The 7493-nt window shown below is 46.5% G+C and overlaps 1 long non-coding RNA gene across 4 annotated transcripts; it reads right to left on the bottom strand.

Moving 5' to 3' along the window:
* Nucleotides 1-3892: 3892 nt before the first annotated feature.
* Nucleotides 3893-5918, bottom strand: LOC120639718. Of its 4 annotated transcripts, none has more exons than XR_005661630.1 (4): nucleotides 5559-5918; nucleotides 5292-5355; nucleotides 4487-4658; nucleotides 3893-4147 (listed from the first exon to the last, which is right to left on the bottom strand). It is a non-coding gene; the product is annotated as an uncharacterized LOC120639718 (long non-coding RNA). The 4 variants fall into 4 exon arrangements; XR_005661628.1 differs by having other exon boundaries at nucleotides 5480-5918; XR_005661629.1 differs by having other exon boundaries at nucleotides 5426-5918.
* Nucleotides 5919-7493: the final 1575 nt, after the last annotated feature.

Here is a 7493-nt window from a genome sequence, read left to right on the forward strand (position 1 = left end):
CTCTCGAGGGCTCCCCGTCGAGGGCCTCGACTGTGCCCTGCGTCACTGCCTCGCTCGAGGGTAGCGAGCCTACCCTCGGGGGAGCGAATCGTCTCCGCCTCGCTCGAGGCCACCCCTCGACGGAAGGGACAAACGGCCCTTCCGCTCACCCACCCGCCGTACGGAGGCATTAAATGCCAACCACTCCTCCATAGCGCCCGGGTCAGACGGCGTCAGGCCGCCATTCCCCACAGTGGCTATGACCAGAGTCCCGTCCACCAACTCCGGTCACTGCTCTGCCATTCCGGACGTTGTGGCGACACTGTGGGAACCTGCGACACAGTGCGAGATATGCTCGGCACTGCCCCAGCCACTATGCTGCCAACTCCCCATACCTCCTTCATACTTTCCCCTCCGCGGAGTCTTCGAATGGCATGGGCACGACCCTCGGAAGCGGCTCCGGTTTTGACCAGGACAAGACCCTGGCCTGCAGGACCCTCGGAATGTCGCCACGCCACGCCTGGAGGACGGTACCCCCTACAGCAACGACCACGCCGCCCGTTGGAGCTACAAGGACACCGGCGCGATCTCCGCAAGCCCAAGGACGACGCCCAGGACAACTGCCATGCCAGACGCCATACCCCACAGTGCACTTTCTACAGTGCTCGACCACTGCACCCCCGCGATTCTGGGAGAAGACGACGACTTGCACGATCTCCTGTGCGTGTACACCGCCCCTCCTTGCGTCTATAAAAAGGGGAGGCGGGCTCTATCTTAACGGGAGAGATCGGCCCGGTAGGACGCAACACTCAGCACTACTCACAGAGCACATACGCTCTTCCGAACCTCGATATTGGCACTCGCCTCAATCAAGTTCCTCCTCTAGCAGAGACCTAGGTGCTTCCCTCCCTCTCTCGCCTCGCTTGTACCCCCTACTACAGGCACCCCCGGTGCAAGACTTTATAGTGCTATCGCACACCCCTTTGCTGGACGTACGGCCCCGCGGCCGAAACCAGGATAAACCCGTGCGTTACTGTGTTGCCTCTTGCATCAACCATCTGGGACGAGGAACACGCGGCATCATCACTAGTTGGGTCCGGACCGCCGGTTTAGGACACCGACAGGATCCGATGCCGCCGATGCCATGCGCCGCCGCGGCCCTGCTCCGCCGTTGCCGCCGCGTTCCCGCGCCGCCGATGCCTTGCGCCGCCGTGGCCCCGCTACGCCATTGCCGATGCAGTAACCACGCCGCCGATGCCGTGCGCCGCCGCGGCCCCGCTCCGCCATTGCTGCCGCGTCCCCGCGGCGCGATGGAGGAGGGAGAGGGAGGGAGGGCCGGCGCTTGGGGAGGGAGAGGGACGGAGGGCCGGTGCGCTTGGGGAGGAAGGGAGAGGAGCGGCGCGATGGAGGAGGGAGGGGGAGGGAGGGCCGGCGCTTGGGGAGGGAGAAGTGAGGTGAAATCCTAGTTGCCGTATATATATTCAGTGGATGATACCGGGCCGAGATGGGCTGCCAGATGGGCCAATATTATCCGAGGCGGATATTTTAAGGAGACCGCCTCCGTAAATTGATTAACCGAGGCGTTTGTGTTAGAACAACCACCTCGGTTAATCAATATTTCGAGGCGGGTATTTTAAAAATGATCGCCTCGGTTAATAAATTTTGCGAGGCGGTTTTCTATAACTGTCTCGGTTAATAAAAAAGTGACCGCATCGGTTAATGCAAGCTATTAACCGAGGCGGTTATTTTTCCTGCCTGTCTCCAAGGCCGTTTGGTAACGCCTCGGTTAATGCAGTTTTGTAGTAGTGCCTGACCGTGCGACCTTGGGAACGCCGCAAGCCAAAAATTCATTTGGCTTTTACTTTTTCAAACTCAATAACTTAAAAGTTATTCGAGATTTATATTCCCAATATTTGACCCAAATCTTCAAAATAACATTCCTTTCCTATACGGAGGGAGTATTTTCTTTCTCCATTACCAAATACTTTTTACGTTTTTTGGTAGCTAGTGCTGCAGCAGATTATAGCTAGTGCTGTAGTAGATTATTCAAAGGATAGGGTGGAGGGAGAAATTAATCCCCTATATTTGAGCAAGACCCTGGTGTGTTTTGGCGATCACCAAAAATATTTTAGTATTGGCGATAAAACTGGTAGTCTCCTGGAGCACCTCCTATTGTCAAAAGGATAGATTTTTGGTATTCGAAAGAGGGATGACTAATCTGCTCGAAATGCTCTCACGAGTGAAATGCTTGTTGGTGTCTTTGGGTTTCCTCTCGTTCTTTCGTTTTTGTTTCCAATTTTCTTTATTTAGAAAATGTTTTCTAATTTGGGAAAAGACACGTGGAGGAAAAGAGATCTTATTTTTTTTCTTGTTAATAAGCAACCAAACATCTAGCGTGAGTAATTTGTTCTCATTCATAAGATTAGAAAAGCAAAGGCATTGCAACCCAATTTTGTTTTAGGGGAATTGACCTATATATAGGACACTAATAAAATGTGATTGTATCTATAGAACACTGTCAAAAGAATTGTCAGTACACAAAAAAAGGTGTGTTCTCCGGACAAATATTTACACAGCCAATCACATAAAATAGGTGTCCTAAAGACAAAAGTCGTTTTTCCAAAGAAAATGTACTCCGCATTTAACTTATACGGAATAAGCAAATAATTAAATATAAGCTGCATATATTAGGGTAAATCGCATATCCAGTCCAAGTAATTGTTCTTGGTTGGAAAAACAGCTACAAGTTTCATATTCCCTTCGCTTTGCAAGATCGAAGTTTATGGCGAGAAGACAAACAAGAGAAATCAGAGAAAGGTTCATGTGCGTCGATATGAAATCAATAATTGTCAATCAACATAGCTCGCACAACCTCGGAAATGCTTTAAGCAGTTTAACTTAAGCAAACAGCCTTAGTTGACAGCATAATACTAAGAAAGATAAAGTCCGTAGGACCCCTTCACTAGACGAATGTTGGAATGCTATATCCCACATGAAAACGTGGGCACGAAGAAACAACAAAATGGTGATTTCTTCATCATGGGCTGGGCAATTCAGATCTCTGCACGCTCTCTCTGGAAGAAACAGCAAAATCGGTCAGCTTGGTTTGCAATAACCAGTCATCAGTGAATGTCAGCTATTTTTAATATCTAGTTGGTTTGAAATAGAACATAGTATTGGTTTTGCGGCAATTCAACAGCAAAAAATATAAACTCATGGCTTGTTGGGATGTGTAAGCTATTTGTCGTTTTGTTTCTTGAACCATGACTCCTAGTTTTGGGCCCGTTGCTCGGTATTAACTATTAAGGCATCATAATGGACCAAAAAAGGGATATTACACTTGAAAACTTAGCATTTTATTAAACTCCACAAGAAACATCAATGCGATTATGCGAGTAAGGGTACACTACAAGAAATTATTTAATCTATGACAAAACAAATTCGTCACAAATTGCTGAAAAAACATCGCAAAACGATATCTATGACGGTTTCGTGACGATTTTAGATAACGTCATGGAATGAGCGTCACAGATTAAATTGGTCGACGTTTTTTACGTAAACGTCACAGATTAACGCAATCTATGACATTTCTAAACCGTCATAGAATAACCCGAAGCCCATTCAGCCCAACCCAAACTCAATATTTATGACGAAAATCAATGTCATAGATGTTGTCACAAATAGTGCCACGCGTTCATCTCTTAGTGACGTGGATAGTGACATGGCATCCGATGTGGCAGCTGACATGGCATCCGATGTGGCAGAAAACATGGCTTCTGACATGGCATTTTTTCAGAGCTCATGGCCCAATTGTTATTTGGGCCCATTCTGGCCCATCAAAATTCAACTATTTAGTGAATTAAAGTTTGGCCTATCAAAATTCAACAATTCCAGCCCATTTTTAAAATTATCATTATAGCCAACAAAAACAAGCTATAATTCCCATACAAAAATGATTGTAATTTTTTTTGACACATCAAATTGAACAATAACTCAGTTTCTAATTTACCACAGGCTGATACATATCAGATCTCAATAACATCTTTACCACATCAATTACAAACTCAACATTCCATCCAACATAAACATTACATGTGTACATCCTGCATCAATCTAGATCATGCCCTGCAGCTTTGCTTAGTTCCAAGCTTCTTGGTAGTAATGCAACCTGACAATGGAAAAGAAATACTTATGATTAGTTCAGTCATCTCATCAGATCTTAGATCCAAACAAAGTAACATGTCTGCATGCTGCATATAAACAACATCAGCAGAGTTGGATGTGTGTTTAACGATACTTAAAACTAAAACTAAGAGCAGGCAGCATGCAAGTAATATTGAAGAATTAAATTTTATGTAAAAATAAATTAGCTATACATCGATATAAACACTAGGCTGGATTGGATAGATAATGTTTTGCTTAAACAAATTATCTGTACATGGGCTGGTGAATCTCTGAACCCAAGATGTGAACTGTAGACATCTGAGATGAGAAGCAAACATCTTACCATGTGGTGATTAATTGGGGTATGGATGAGATCGCCTAGTTCCAGGACGCCAGAGCACTGGGAGTTTGCCACGAGAAAGCACACAGACTAAGCTGCCGACAGCTCTCAGGAAGGGGATTGGATGCAAATTGCACTTGTTAATCAGTGACAACCTTGAAGAAGGGGATGTAAACTGCAAAATGGATATGCAATACAGTTTCTGTAAGGAACATTGCCAGCAGACATGCATCTCATGTACAGATAACTCTCAATCTCTACATTTCATTTTTTATTAAAAAATTGTCTCTGACAACAAACACTATATCTTGACATTAGAATCTACACCTACAGAAAGAGAACAATGAATGTCTTTAACGGAAAATATAGGGGATACCAAATAGAAAGGAATCTTAGAATTTTGTTGAAGTGATAGAGACTATGATAAAATAGTGGGATTGACAAACATGACAGGAAATAAAGATGCAATCATTAATCCCACTCCAAGCCTATATAAGTATCAGTCAAACACCTGCTACGCATATATAAGTATCAGACAACTAGAATAAAGATTACTAAAAAAGGGCAAACTAATTACTGAAACAAGTAGAACGGCAAAACAGTCAAAGCAAGATTTAATGACTACTACTAAAGATAAAAGCTGAAGCACACAAGCATACTAATCCTAGAGCTATTCAAATAAGAAAATAAGAGGGAAAGATGCACGTGGAGTTGGACAAACCATTTCTCTCCGATCTGTTTCTCTACAATGCAATTTTTTTATACATAGCATTTCCAATGTATACTTTGACAGGTATTCAGAGATAACCTCTATTATCCAGCTGTTTTCGTAGGCAATGCCACAATGCTTCCTCCATAATAGATCTCCCTTCCTACAAAAAAATATCTATTGTTGTCAAATTTAACATGAGGCAAACCAGAAAATAGAACTGAGCAACATACAGAAAATAAATCTCTGCAGCTACGACGAGCTTTGGAGAATAGCACGAGTCGCACAGCGCGACGCGCGCGAAGAGATGCAACCCGGCCAGGCATTTTCGGCGGTTGAAAGGAGCACGGAAGTACTGACAACGACCATGAGCTCGCAGGATACAAGAGACTCCGCCTGCTCGGCCTTGGACCGCGTGGCGACCGCCGGCGCTGCTCTGGGAGACCGGGCCCCGGCGCTTGTGAGCTTGATGGGGAGGGCTATAGCAAGGACGAAGTGGAGCGTGGGGGAGGCCGGGTCAAGCGGCCCGCGGCCGGCAGCAAGGAGACCGACCTTGAATGTGCCGAGCCATGTGAGGAACAAGGCGACGCTGCACCGGAGGACAGCGGAGGAGAAGGCGGAGGGAGCTGCGCGCAGATCTTAGGGGGGAAGGAGAGAGGAGCGAGCTTGAGGAGAGGGGTGCAGATCTGAGGGGCGGCGGCGCTCATGTGGCGGGGACGGGAGGGGTGTGAGAACCCGTTTTTTTTTTTTTGATAAAACATACCTGTATTCCAAGTTAAGGGAAACGTACACGGACCCGTACAAATACAAGTATGTCAAACAAGGATACGGAAGACCACAGTCCCACCCAACTTGCACAAAGGGCCTTCAGAAAAAGAAAAATTACAAGCAGATCCCTGCCCCCTATGCTCGCCGGAGCTTCCGACGAACCCCGCCACCGGAAGTCACCGGATCTGGCCGCCGCACGCCCAAGGACCGAAGAGGACTCCATCGCACGAAGGCTTTGAAGTGAGCCGCAGAAGATGAAGCCGTCGCTGGTCGCCCATCGGCCGGGGACGCGCCCCGAGTCCCCTCGATCTTGGATCCACCCTCGCCGTCGACGCCGACCGCCGCCGCAGGAACCACGAGCCGGATCCACCCTCCAAACATCCATCAATCCCGCAGCAGCCTCCGCAACCTTGAAACAAAAGATCGGCAGGCGCATCCCCGTCGAGAAACGACGAGACGCCGCCGGACAACTCCTAAACAGAGCTCCCACACGGGAAGACTCACCTCCACAGACTCGTCGCCGGTGCCGGAGTAGAGCGCCGCCGAGGGGAGGAAGGGTCCGGGAGGACTTATTCCAACGCAACGCCGCCGCCTCCGCCTCGCCGGCGTCACCTGGAAACCCTAACCTAGACACCCTAGGACCTAACCTACAAACTACCCTGACCGCCGGCGAGAGAGCAGCGGTCTCCACCACCTCGCGATGCCCCGGAGGCCATCGGAGGCGGGGGAGACCACCGTCTCCGCCGACGGCGACGGCGACGAGATCGCCTTTTTCCCCCTCTGTCAACTGTAGCGGAAAGAGAGCCTTTGAGAGAGCGTCCGGATCGATTTGGGTTTGAATGGGATCGAGTCGTGTGAGAACCCGTTGGATCTGAGGAGGTTGGGGGAGGGGGACTGAGGTACTAGGGTTTCTGATGGGGTGATTTTATATTATAGAGGGTATGATTTTAACCATCAGATCCGTGATAGACGGCTAGCGGAAGTTGGGCTGTTTGGGCCGAGCGGCACCTTTGGGCCGCACTGCTAGGCTGCGGGGCGAGCTTAGCAGCACAATTCTAAGTTATTTTCTAACTCCTTTTTAATAACTAATTAAGATATATTTGCTAAGTAACTTATAAAAAATATTATCAAAACTCAGTTACTATTTTTAATAGTTTAAATAAATTTCTTCAAGTTTATTGAAAATAATTATAATTTGAACTACATATATCTCAAAAAATGCTTCAAAGTGTCGCAAAAATATTTTTTAATTATATATGTTATATTATAGCTCGAATCCTAAAAATAAATGAAAAATTCAAATATTTGCTAGCGATAATTGGAACTTCTACTCGCAACCCTGTTGTAAAGTATTTGTAATAATATCTAAATTTGATCAAATAATTATAAAATTGACATGATAACATATTTTTGGTCCATAATCTTGCCACAAAAAAATTAAATAATTTTAGTAAAGTTGGACCATATATTGTTCATAAAAAGATACATCTCTCACTTAATTTCTTATAACTCAGTTGAAACTTTGAGATTTGA

This window comes from Panicum virgatum, chromosome 7K (assembly GCF_016808335.1).
Source record: "Panicum virgatum strain AP13 chromosome 7K, P.virgatum_v5, whole genome shotgun sequence".
NCBI classification, from domain to species: domain Eukaryota; kingdom Viridiplantae; phylum Streptophyta; class Magnoliopsida; order Poales; family Poaceae; genus Panicum; species Panicum virgatum.